This window comes from Falco peregrinus, chromosome 10 (assembly GCF_023634155.1).
Source record: "Falco peregrinus isolate bFalPer1 chromosome 10, bFalPer1.pri, whole genome shotgun sequence".
In the NCBI taxonomy this organism is placed as follows: Eukaryota; Metazoa; Chordata; class Aves; order Falconiformes; family Falconidae; genus Falco; species Falco peregrinus.
Window position 1 is genome coordinate 7,512,244 of NC_073730.1, and position 13,457 is coordinate 7,525,700.

Genomic DNA, 13,457 nt, shown 5'->3' on the forward strand with positions numbered 1-13,457 from the left:
AAAAATAAATGAAATCCGAGGCGAAACCAGCCATAGGGCCAAAGCGTGGTGGGAGAGGTCGCCTTCCTGTGGCTCCCTGCACCGCCGTGCCAGCAGCACTCACTGCTCCTGGGCAGCAGGGGTGGAAAACACCCCAGCTGGTCCTGGGGGCATGAAAACAGGCATTTGAACACAAATGTGTTAGGCCGTCCCTAGATCAATGCCACTGGCACACCAGAAGGGTTACGCCGATTCCACCGAGTCCCTCCTGCCCCCGTGGCCATATCCCACAGCTGCTCATCCCCACTGGCTCCCCACTGAGCAACTTGTGGGGCTCCTCCACATACCCCCCTTCCTCTTAGTGCTTCAGCCCTGGTTTGCAGATGGCATTCCTGCATTTCTTTCTTGCTAATCCAAGGAGCAGAGCTCACATCCTAAACCAGCTCCGAGATGCCCCCAGCCTCCCTGGTGCAACAGGCCTACGTGAGCTGCACCCCTCAAACAGCTAATGCTGCATTTCTCAGGGGGCATTTCAAAATTCAGGAAATTTCCAAAGGGGGCCAGCTGCCAGCGAACCGGCGTCCAGGAGAGGGCACGCACTGCAGCACAGCACTGGCAGTTCAGGTCATGGCAAGCCAGCTGCTGCCATTTATTTCCAGCCCAGAGAGAGCTTTGCTTTTTCCACAGCTCTTCTTTTTTTCTGCCAGTTTAAATCGCACTTACAGCTGTGGTGGTTTGTGCCTTTTCTGGCCCCTTCCAGCCCCAGGCTGTCCCTGCAGAGCCAGGGGCTGGCAGGCACCTTGTTTACGCCGTGTTCCTGGTGCTGAGCCATTGCGGCTGCTCTTTCGAGGGGTGACGTGTGCCCCGGTGGGGTGGAGAATGTGCCTTACGTTAGTCAAGGGATGGGTTGCAAGGAGCGTTGCCCTTCCAGGAAAAACGGGCAGCTCTGGTTGCCCCCAGCCATGGAGCCCCAGGTGCTGCAGAGAGCGGGGTTTGCAATGGGTGCTGCCCCATCGCAGGGATGCTGGAGTGGTACCAAGGGCTCGGGGTGGGGGGCAGCGGGGCCAGCGGTGGAGCTGGCGTCACCCCGAGAGGCTTAGCACACACTCCAGCAGCATCTCCTGGGCCAGGTCAGCCCTAGGCGGTGCATTAGATACCCTGCCTGTGGAGCTGCTGGGCAGCTCAGCCACTCACTGTTCAATCAGACTGAGAGATGGAGAAAGCAGAAGGGGAGCTGAGGGGGAGGATGGAGGAAGGTTTTCTGTGAGCAGGGATGGAGGAGGAGCAGCTAGATGGGAGAGGGTCGCTGAGCAGCGCAGTGAAGGGCACTTGCTTAGCATTGCTTTCTCCACAAATAACATCCTTGCCTGAGTCACTGCTGAGGCTCATCTGGCCTTGCTGGCCCTAACCTGTTAATGTTTAACCCACCGGACAGGGACAGCACGTCAGAGCCAGCACACGGAGGCAATGCCAGCATGGGGACAGCCACAGGCAGCTGGGCACATGCGAGGTCACCTCCCTGCACCGCCCAGTGTCACCGGCAGCACCCAGCTCCCGCACCAGTCCCATAAGCCCCGGGACCCGGTCGAGGTGAAGCAGCTTTGCTGGGGGTAATGCCACAGCTTGGAAAAGGGCCTGCGGGGCTGCATGACCCAGGATGTCCCAGGACTGGCTTCTGGGGACCCACCAAAAGGTGAAAGTTGGGGATGCTGGCTCCAGCCTCCCCATGAAGCATAAAGCCTGGCGGGCAGAGCCATGGGGTGATGCACAGCGTGAGCGTGTTATGTTTGCGCACATAAAGCTCCTTTTCCTCTGTGGCCATCCTTCTCAGGAGCCCACACAGGCCCAGGCTTACCGGGGTGGTTAGTGCCATGTTTTAGGGTGAGCTCTGGTTTGGCTCATGAGGGAAAAAAAAAATACGGTTTCCTTGTAAGCAAACAAAGCTTGACTTTATTGCCTTTAAAGTGCAACTAGCACAAACAATGGCAAAAGCGCAAACACTGATAATGCTCGGAACATTTTGAGCTGTGCAAACAAGCCGGAGGTGGAGGGGTGTGTTGAAATGAAGGGGTGAGGGGGACCGGGGGTGGGGTGGGGGTGGGGGTGTGGAAAGCCCCCGGCCCCAGCAGCCCCTCCCCAATGCTGAGTCTGGGCTGGAGGGTGGAGAAGACTCTGGGTGAGCAGGGCTGAATAGGAGCCCTGCGGAGCCCAAACCCCCCACCGAGGTGGGATGCAGATGTTATTACAACATTTGTAGCCCCAGCCTGAGGCTTTGCCCTACCCTGGCATCAGGAAGAGCTCTAGAGCCGCACAGCAGAGACACTGGCAAAAGGCAGACCCGTGCATCCCTTGCCTGGTCACTGTCCACACTGAGCATCCCACCAGTGCCTCAGATGCCTGTGGCAGACGGGACGCTGCCCCTGCCTTGCTTTTTCCCATTCTTCCTCTACCCTACCTCTTCTTTCCTAGGCGGGTGGCTGCATCGCATATGACTCATGCTCCTCCTGTGCCTTGTTCAGCATTTTCTGTCCCATCCAGATCTCCAAAACCTCCTCTGGGTGGTGATTCATAGGTGCCTGCTGTATATCCCAGCCCTGTCCTGCTGGCTCCTTGCCAAAAAACCCAAAACCCCTTTTCCCCACTGCCACACGGCCCTCAGGGCACATTTCACCCCGGACAGGGGAAGGTGATGCATAAGAGGCTCAGTCCTTGCAGACATGAGCCGGCTTACAGGGAGCCAGAGCACCAGCGCTGTAGGTGGGAATTAAGGTCCAGCTCCTCAAGCGATGTTCAGGCGTCTGCATCTCATTAGGTTTACCCAGCAGGTGGGGAAAAGCAGGTCACTGCAAACCAGGTCAAAAGAAGAAAGGGCAAGAACTCAGATGGATCACTGGAGAAGCAGGCAGGGTGCAGAGACCTCAGCCTTTATTTTGGCTCCATCCTTTGGATCCTGATGCACTAGAGGATCTCTGCTGCCAGGCTGGGAGGGGAGGACATGCCCAGAGTTCGGACAGCCCCATCCCTCACGCACCCCCTGGGCTCTCAGCACAGCCCTCCTCATCCCAAGACGAAGGGATTGCCAAGTTTTGGCATCTGGCTAGCAAACTCTTCCCTAAGCCAGACCTGGGGAGGAGAAAGCTTTTCTTATTAAATCTATCGCCCACCCCTGTCCCGCATGGGACATCCTGGATGGCTCCCCTTCCCACCCAGGCTGCTGGACACCTCCCCGGCTGCCCCATGCTCCAGCTGATGGGGTCCCTGCCTGTCAGGAGTTTTCAGGAAACTGGGGAATCCAGCAAGCCTTTCCCTCTCTGCAAGAGATCAGCCCAGCCCCCAGCAGCGGCACCTCTTTTCATACGGCCAGAAAGACCTGAATATTGAGGAGGAACTCATGGTTTTGCCAAACCTACGCAAAATCAGCCAGTTCAGCATGTTACTGAGGGAAGGGACAGGCAAACACAATGATCACTTTGGTAAGGCTTGGGAAAACAGGCTGAAGTAACAGTACGTAACAGAAAATAGGCATGCTGGGGTAAGCTCAGTTGCTTTGGGACAAAGTGTTTTATTTTTTTTATTTATACATATATACATATACACATATATAAAGCCAAAGCTTCTAATTCTGCCAAGTCTCTCCTGCGAGCAGTTTTGGGGATTTTCCCAGCTGGACTCTGTTTTCTGGTATGAGAGCCCAGGGCAGAAGCACATGCAGAGCCCAGACTCGGAGCAGAGAGGCGATGCACGTCGGACGTGACACCTGGGGGTAGTTTTGGCCCATGTGGCTTGCTGATGTAACCGAGGCTGGAGGCCAAAGGCAATAAGGGATTAGAGTAAAACAGCTCAGGCGAGCCAGCAAGGGGCTTTTCTCAGCAGAGTCTTTGCTAGGTGATGTGGGTGAAGCTCCCACAAGAGCCGCTGTGCTGGAGTGCACCCGGGTGTGCAGATGTGCAGCATCAGAGCCCGAGACACGCGCCTGTCACAGACACGCTGTCCCGTGGTGGTACCCGTGACATTCAGGGAAGAAGCCAGACAAAATGGGTGCTTCATGCTGTCGGGTTTTTGGAGCACGCTGTTTGTTGTTCTTAAACAGGTTCTTTCTTCTCTGCTGCTCACCACAAACACTCTCCTTCCAAAAATTGTGATGAGCATCACGCGAGCTAGTGAGCCCCATGAGCCCCATTTTCCCCCAGCCCAGTCCCCATGTGGGGCTCCTCTGCCATGAGCAGCTGTAGCTCACCCGCAGGGTGCTGGCCCCAAATTTCACAGCTCCCCGGGGAGCCGGAAAGCTATTTTAGAAGCAAAATTGCAGCAGCCCAAATTATTTCCTGAAGCCTGCATTAAGTTATTCAGGCATCTGGCTGCGCAGGTATAAAGCAGCTCGCTCATAAAAATGCTACTCCCTGATAATTTTCCTGAGTTTTCCCACAGTCATGGGTTTTTTCTGTGCTACTGGAATGTGGGGGAAATAACCTTCTTCTAGGGAGCTTGTTCAGGATGGGACAGGAGGATATTTTTGTGTGTATGCACACTCATGGTACATGCTTGGAGACTGGCACCACCTCATCCATGGCTACATTCACCCGACTTCGAGGAGAGAGGCAACCTGAGTCTGTAAGAGGTAAATTTCACCCAGGCATGGCTAGCAGGGCAGATGGGTTTGGGAAGAGCCCTGGAAAGCAAAGTCCCTGGAGCACCCAGGCCACCCCAAGCATGCTTGGGTTTCCTCTGCCGGGCCCCAGGGAGGAGAGCCGGGTCAGTGCCCTCCCCACCAGGAAGCCCCTGTCCCAGCCTCACGCCAGGGTCAGGCGCCCGCATCACGCGCTGAAGCATCGCCACCGACTGGCACTTTACAGCTGCTTTGAGGTGCTGCCAGGGACTGTAGGTCGCAACTGCCAACAAATCAGAGCCATTGTGCTCCATTGCCCCCCCGCTTTCTCCCCATTAATAGCCCCTTTCTGTACCCAGGGAATGTGATTCTGCATCATCCCACCCCTCTGTGAACCCCAGCTCTGCTCCAGGCTGGCTGCCTGCGCCCACCATAGGTGATGTCCCAGCTGGGGCTCACCATGCTGGCCTAGCAGGAGGTTGGGTACACATGCAGCCCCCCTTAACATCCCCCCCAAAAACCCCTACACTTTGATTTTGTATCAGGTTGGAGCATTCAGAAAAAATCTCTGCCACTGCAGTATCCATAAGTCCTTCTACCACAAAAGGGTCTTACTCCCCAGTCATTGCAAAAGCATCTCCCCCACTCACCCAGTAGCTGATGTTTGGTACCTGGAGCTGTGGTGCATAACAGTGGGTGCCCCAATACAAGGGTTGAAGTGGGTGGGTTGTTTGGAGACTTTCCAGGAACATGAGCCACCTAGCCAAGCTGCTGTTCTCATTTGTTATTCAGTGTTAAAGAAATCTGCACCATTCTCCCATCAGCCTCCTCATCCCGGAGGATAATTGATGCTAACGTCATTTCATTTTGGTCCAGCTGCTGGGCTCAGGAACAGATGTTTTATTGTTCAAACTGAACACAGAAAACCGAAAAAAAAGAACCCAACCCAAAAAGCAACAAAAACCAACTAATTTGTGTTTGCGGTGAGGTTAGCTGCAGCTTCCTCTGCCCAGCAATGCGAGGAGACACAGCAGCAGCCCCAGGGCAGCCCCAGGCCTCTGGGAAAACCTATACATCCAGCTAAGTGTCAGCCTTTAATATACGAGGCATGTTTGCCCCCCTAAGTCTGCCATGCCCAACAGGCGGGCACTTCCAGCAGAGACATTTCCCCATCACTGGGGGGAATCCACGTCACCTTCACGTGGGATGTGCTGTAACAGCCTTCACGTCCTCCCAGGAGCCAAGATGCACCCTGGTATTTGCAAGGAGGAGTGCAGCACTTTCTTAAGACCGAGGATACCTGTCTCCTCCAAGATGCAGACAAAAATAGGTGCAAAAACGTGACAGTGACATATGCATCTTCAGTGCACAGGCAAGTGAGCTCACGATCTTTTACGGCTCATTGAAAGCAGCCTGCGTGTTTGATGCTTCAGTGCGAGAGCATTGCGGCTTGCTGCCGTAGGGGAGTGCTGGGCACCACACACACACATTTCTGCAAGAGAATGGGATGGCAGCAGGAGGTCCATCACCTGCTCTGCACCAGGGGCAGGACAATATCTGGAAGTCACAGGCTGGTTCAGCTCTGGTCCAGCCAAGCACTCCACCGCACCCTTAAGTGTTCCTGTGAAGTTACCACCAGGCAAAAAGTGGAAAATACCTCCCTGGCTGCCAACAAGAGATCTGTTAAAAAATATATATATATTGCCAAAAAAAGAACCTGTACAACCACCCAGGGTAAGAGATGTTTAATATTCATTTTCTTTCCAGCACTAATAACCCTATAGATAAGAATGGCACTTCTCCCATGCCAAAGAACTGGGAAACACTGGTATCTTTTATACAAACTGGGGAGGAGCTACCAGAAGGGCAGGTGTAGCTGTTCTTGCCTCACTTGCAGAGGCCCTTTTATTGCAGTTGAAACCCTACCCTAGAAATAAGGGGCTCTGAAATGCCCACAGCAAATTGCTTGGGTAATCCCTACACGGCCAGCACAGAAGGCACAGAGCTGCCTGTGGGACTGACATGAGCATTTTTTGACACCTCCTGGTGTGTGCCACACACTTGGCACTCTTTCTGGCAGGATATAGTGTTTTCTCCCTGTTCCACAAGACAGGGGGGGTAGGGATCCAATTCTAAGGGATCCAGTTCTATGCACAGCAGCATGAAATCCCTGGTCCCCCTCAGGACACCACACTGGGCATGGGAATCGGCACGTGGTTTGAAAAGCCCTGGCAGGAGAATGACCGCAGCATCTCCTCTTAGCAAGCCAACAGAAAGCCACCGACTTTTTGGTGGCTGCAAATAAAAGAGACCTCACCCACGAAGAGCCCTGGGCTCTGCAGTACCTGTGCTGTAAATCCAGCTGCCAAGACGCACCAGGGATCAGCGCCAGATGTGATGGTCCCCTTGAGAAAAGTGCTGTTAGGAAAAGGAGCCTGTAAGGGAAAGCTGTGCAGCAAGAGCAGTAAGAGGCTGGAGGTGGACAATACCTGTTGGAACATCCAACACTCAACTGGGTGAGCGGCGAGGATACAGAGTCAGTAAGTGTCCCCCTGCTTTGCCTGGTGACAAGTTGCTCCCACTTCAAAACAACCTCCCTGCATCCCACCTCTGGCCCACGGATGCTTCGCGCCTGCTCTAAGGCTGCTGCCTCCAGCATCCCAGCTGCCTTGGCAGCAGCCCATAACCACAGCCGTGTTATAGCTGCGAGTGGGCGAGGGGGAGTGTTGGAGAAACCGTCACAGCAAGCCAGCAGGCTTCAGTGTCTACGGCGAGCAGCACTGGCCCACGAGCTGCCTCGTTGGCCAGAGGAGTCCCTGGAAGGGGTTCCAGAGAGGTCACTGAAACCTTCAGGCAGGGACGTTGCGTGGGGCCATGTAGGGAATAAGGAGAAGGCAGAACCCAGCCCTGTTCCCGGCACCCGCCGAGCTCGGGCAGGCTGGCTGCAAACCCGGAGCTGGGTCAGCTATAGGTACAGAGCCCGAAAGGAGACGTTGGGAAGGAGATGTCATGGAAAATATTTATCCCGTGAGGTCAGTGCACCCTCGGCTTCTCTTTGGAGGGGACTTTGAACACAGGAGGGCAGACGTTTCCCGCACGCTTCTGCAGGCGAGAGGCTGGGGAAGGCAGGCGCTTCCCTCGGCTGGAAAGACAAAAAGCATAAGTGGAAAGTTTTGTGCACAAGGCAAAGCAACTGAGCCTTCAGCTGCTGGCTGCTGGGTGCTTGCTATTAGAGGAAACAGCCTGCTTTGGAAAAAACAGGGATTATCTTTGAGAACAAGGCCTGGAAAAAAAAAAAAAAAAACCACAGGGGGGATGCCCCAGAGCAGAGCTATGGACTGGCAGTAAGACATCTAGGAGGTGCAGGCAGGCACTGGGTTGTGTATTAGAGGGGAAAAATCACCTCAAAACTGTAGTGTGTTGGAGGTGAGGCGGGCACAGGGTGGAGGGGAACCCTTGCTCTCAGCATGGACGGGAAGAAAGGACTCAGCATGTCCATGGGGCATCCCCTGCCCACTCTTACTGCCCTGCAAAGCCAGCCATCCTCTCCTCATCACATCATCCCATGCCACCACAGCAAGGAAGGGTGGCTCAGAAAAGAGATCCTGGTCCCTAAGTCCAAGATCAAAGCCGCAGCCCTGGCAGCCACACCATGTTTCTAGCAATAACAGCAGTACCTTGCATCCCCTTCTCCTGCGGTTCAGCTCCCTCATGCAGGCATCCTCAGCCCTACCTTTGAGGTTCAGGCTGTGATTTAAATGTTGGTTCCTGCTGACTCCCATCAGTGTATGTATCTCTGGGTGAAAACAACTGGCCCCCTCCGTAGGTGATCACCACTGGGTGCTCGGGCTGCCTGAACCGGGTGATGCCAAGCATTTGGGCAGCTCAAGCAGGGAAAACCATCTCCTAGAAGATCATCAGAAAAAGCAGAGGAAAGCATTTCACACCTCTGAAGGAGCAGCTCTCAAACAACATCTTGCTTGTCCTAATTGCTAGATTTCTTGCCTTACAGCAATGATCTGACACTTTCTGCTCTTCCTGGAAGCATCTCTTGCTACATTTTCTGGTTGGATCAGCATCCCAGGGGACAGTTTCTCATTTATTTCAGGTTTAGCTCATAAAGGGACGATTTTCGCCTGCAGCCAGCCCGCGGGGGCTATGACCTCACCATCCCTCGCAAGTGGAAGTGGGCAGGGGTTGCTCCCAGCACTGGGGTCATGTCTGGCAGTGCTGCCAGCCATGATTCAAGAGGTGGGACTCCCGCCCGCCTGACTCACTTGCTGTTGAGCCCAAAACCTAGCCAGATGCTTCCCTTGCATCACTTGTTACTGGAGTTGAAGAGAATGGAGGTGTGTTCTCAAGGAGATGTGTGGTGCCATTTGAAACCCCCACACATTCCCATTCGTTCGGGTTTTCCCCTCTCCTCAGCTTTTGACTCACCACACTGCCAGCTCATCGCTCCATTGAGCAATCAGGGTATACCCTGGCCTCTTCCTAGACCTATTTGAGGTCCCCAGTTTGTCCCAGTCTCATCTCAGCATGCCCATCCCCTCGGGGCAGGGTGTCCATTGTCCTACCAAACAAATCCCCCGCTGAGATCACTTGCACCAAGAGCCCTCGGACACCCTGTGCCACCCTGGGATGGGGTCTCCAGCATGTCACAGCCAGACCCTCACTCCCAGGGGCTCTCCTAGGAGGGATAACAGCAGGAGGGCTGACCTCTGCCCAGCACCTTGCTGGTCCCCAGCTCTTCCACCCAGAGCCCCGGCACCCACCTACCCAGCTGCCCCTCGCCCCTCGCCTCAGCCAGGCGCTGTCGCGGCCGGGACACTTGAGCCCCAGCTCAGCTGTTGACTCCAGCACAGTCCCAAGGAGAGGGATGGGGACGAGGGAGGTGCTCTAGGCTCCAGGGTGGAATTTCACTCACTTTGGCGACCTTGTGCCTGCAGCACGCTCTAAAAATACAAATAAACCAGCGGGCAGCACGAAACCCACCCCATTTCCCACAGAGGGCTGCTTGGCCAAGCTCTGCCTCCCCTGCCTGCCTCCTCCTTTGTGAAAGAAATCAAGCTGAGAGCTAAAAAAAAAAAAAAAAAAAAAAGCAAGCTAGATCCTGTTCTTCTCCCATCTTAGCTGAAGAATATGTTTAGAAATCGATTGGGGCCAATTTGCTGAAGACCTGGGCATGGGGTAGGGATGAGGCAGGCTCTGTGTCCCCCTCACGCCCCCTGCTTTGCTAAGCCAGACAAGCCAAGCTCTTCCTACGTCCCCTGGGTTCTCCCATCCCTCTGACCACCCTGTCACCCCTCTCATCCAAAGCTGACTGCTGCAGGAGGCCAGGCTGGGCAAGAGGGCACAGTGGTCTCCTGTGCCGTGGGGAGCCCATCCTGAGCCACCGAGAGCATCTCACCCTCACGGTGTCCTTGCTCCCAGCCATCTCCTCCTCTGCCACTTCAGACAAGGCCTGAAGCAGCAGCTGAAGCTTTTCTTCCCCACCCTCACCTGCACAATTTTATGCTCTGTATTAACTTGTTTCACCCCCGTTCCTACCTCCCCAGGTCTCGGGCTCATCAATACTCAGCCCCTGCACGGAGGTTGTTAACTGGTCTAATCGGCATCACTTGTGATTGTGAAATCCCCATTCCCACCCCCCACTCCTCTTGCATCTGGGGACACAGCGAACTCAGGACCCAGCCACCTTGCCCTGCCTCGGCCCCTGCACAGCGGCGGGTGTCCCCTCGCATGTCCCCAGCTGGCACGCTAGGACACTGCTGCTCCCGGGGACGGGCGGCCGAAGGGGACGGCAGGCAGCGGAGGTCATGGTTTCCCTGCACACAGCAATAAACAAGCTCTGCCAAGCGGCAGGGGAGGGAGGGAGGGGGGCAGAAAGCCCAAGTGAGTTGGAGATGTCTTTCTGTGAGCGGGCACATTAGGAGCAGCTCGAGGCGTGCTGGCAGCCGGCACCGAGAGCCGCTGTTATCTGTGAATGGGTGCAGGCTGTGACCCGCCGCCCCCGCTGCTGCCAGCACGGGGAGGTGGGAAGGGGAGGCTGGGGGAGATGTTTGCTCCTCTGCCAAGTGGCTATTTATGACTTTGGGAGCCCGTGGCTGAGGCCGGAGAGGGTTTGCAAGTAGCAGCTGGACCCAGGCTGTACCCAAGGAATATCCATCCGTCCTGGGCTGGAGAAGCTGCCCTGTCCCCAGACCCTTGTGGCAAACTCCCCTCTGCCTTCCCGTCACTCCTGACGCACCACTGGCAATGCCCCATGCCCTGGAACATGCCATCCCATGCACTGGCACCCCAAGAAGCCGTTAGGCTAGTGAGGTCCCCAGGCAGGGAGCAGCTAACGCAGGAAGCTGATTGAGTTACAGGCCAGCGGTTGTATCATGTTTACCAGCTCCCCACCGTGTATCCTGTGCCGGGAGGATTCCTGGAAGTGGGAGCTGATTTCACACCCCCTCCCTGTGCCGCACAAACACACGAGCTGTGCCTAAAGCAGATCTCCACACGTGACCACCGTCGTTATTACCCAACTGGCTGATGGGATCACCCACCCCCTTCCTCACTCTCCTCCCCTGGCCATACACGTCCCATCTCCAGCACAGGGCTGGCCCCATCCCTTTTTTTATTCTTCTTCCCCTCCTCTTAACTCTAACTTTTCCCATCTTTGAATTTAAAGCAGAGGTGGTGGCCCTGTGGGAGATCTCCAAACCTCCCATGGGATGATTAAATCCTGGGTTTCCTCCTCCCTTGTGCCTTTGGGCCACTCAGGGGACGCCAAAGCCCCAGCCAGCCACTCTGGGATGAATAAAGTCCCGGAGTCCAGAGTGCCTAAGTGGTACAGGAACCCTTTACCGGTGCAGGGAAAAGGTGTGAGTCAGCCACAAACCCTGAGCATCACTCGCAAACCCAGGCGCTAGGAGAGCAGTCTGCAGCCCCAGAGCGCTGGGGTTTGAGGATGCTGCAATGCCTTCCCTCCATCTGGCAGACAGAGTAGAGGAGGGAGATTTTCCTGCCTCCCCTGGGCCATGGATGGACACACTGCAGACCTCTGACACTGCACCCTGCTACCCAGAAACTCAGCCTGGAGATCTTCCCTGCACAGCACCTGAATGCAGCCTCTCAGATCAAGTTCAGGCTGTTCCTGCAGCCCTGCCAACATCTCTTCTCCCTGTCAGCATCAGCAGGTTTTGGGGTGGCAGTTACTGTGTTGGTAGGTCCTGTCTCTCTCTTTTTTTTTTTTTTCCCCCCATATCTGGGCCAGCTGACTTGGTGAGATGCTAGAGTGCCCAAGGGCTACCACCTACCTGTTGGCGATAACACTTTGCTGGCGATCGTCTTGCTGGCATGCCACCACAGTGGGATGGGACACTGAGCAGAAGGGCTGGAACTGGGCAGATACATCACTGCCGGGGAGCCTGGGAAAAGCAGCCACCTGGGTTTCTCCCAGCCAGCCTCTCCTGCATCCCCATTAACATCCCAGCAACACCCCTGAGAAATGGGAATGCCAGCCCAACTGGGAACCGTGCCTCTGTTTGGAGATCCAGCTCCTTCAGCCTCAATACTCAGGGGCATGCAGAAGGCACGGCTTGCCGCTAGCTTGCTTGCAGTCCTCTTCCCCGAGCCCCTCCATGCCTCTGATATCAGCGGTGCAGGGCAGAGGGAGATGAGCTCTTGCAGATGCCGGTTCTGAGCGCTCCTCAGCCCACGTGCCCTGCTTGCAGATGTGAGCTGTTCTGGATGGGGATCGCATAACCAGCAGCAAGCAATAAGCAGCTCCCTGCCAGGCACAGTACAGCCCTGGCCCTACAGCCCAGTGTAAAACATTTATTCTCCCTCCCTTTTTAAAACAGCATCACCCACAGCTGGTCTTTACCCGCTGACCCACCTGAATTCCCCTCATTCATGTAACACCTTCCAGTGTGAGATTTCAGATGTCCAGCATCTCCATAGGGCTCCTGGTATTGCTCCCTGATTTGTTTTAAATACATCCCTTCTTAAGAAAGATCGTTTACATCTATCCGAGGGTTTTGTGTGTCTGATTCTTTCTGGTTTTTATTTGATTGCTTTCTAAGATAGGCTGGAAACTATTCTGAGTTGCCACCAGAGCGAAGGTTTCCCTCAGCTATATTTACACATTCAGGAAGGCAAACTACAAGACCTAATCTTGCAAAGACTCGTGCATGTGTTTGACCTGAGGCACTTGCACCATTCCTTCGCGGGAAGTGAAACGGCTTCAAGCTGAAAGTTAACCCACACCTACTGGGTTTTTTTCTGGTATGCGTTTTTCCCTTGTAAACAAAGAGCCCAACAAAGCATCTTTGCCACCCAGTGGAAAATTGAACTTGGGCAAAAAAAGCTTTGGAAATAAATGGTGGGATTTGCAAAGGGTCAGCATGGCACCCACCCCAGCTGGGTGGGCTCTGGGAACACGAGTGGTGAGTACTGCTGCATAAAATAAGGGGGAAAGAGAAAGGGAAGGGAAGGATGTGAAAAGGAAGAGCAGAGAGCCTCTGCGGGCAGCAGGAAAATGCCATGAGCACCCTCAGATTTAAGGTGACCTCTCCCAGTGCTCAGCACTGTTGCTGCACGGGGCAGCTCTGACACGGTGCAGGGGCTGGATCCCCATCCCACACGTGAGAACACCCTGTCCTCAACCTCCCTGGCACGCCGATGACTTGGGAGGGAACCCACGCTGATGCCATGGATATGAGTAATCTTGATGCTGATTTTTAGTGTAAGCATCCCTTCCTGTGACCTCCTTGGAGAGCCCCAGCTCCTCTGCAAGCTTGGTCTCTCCCATCACATCTGTGTGCTTTGTCCCCTTCCTCCACCAAACCCCCCTCCCTCCTTCCTTTAATTATAAATATCA

The 13,457-nt window shown here is 54.9% G+C and overlaps 1 long non-coding RNA gene across 1 annotated transcript; it reads right to left on the reverse strand.

Annotated features, from left to right (window-relative positions):
• Positions 1-6,315: 6,315 nt before the first annotated feature.
• On the reverse strand, positions 6,316-12,814 carry LOC129785246 (uncharacterized). The gene is made up of 2 exons (XR_008749025.1): positions 11,893-12,814; positions 6,316-8,491 (listed from the first exon to the last, which is right to left on the reverse strand). It is a non-coding gene; the product is annotated as an uncharacterized LOC129785246 (long non-coding RNA).
• Between the last annotated feature and the right edge of the window lie 643 nt (positions 12,815-13,457).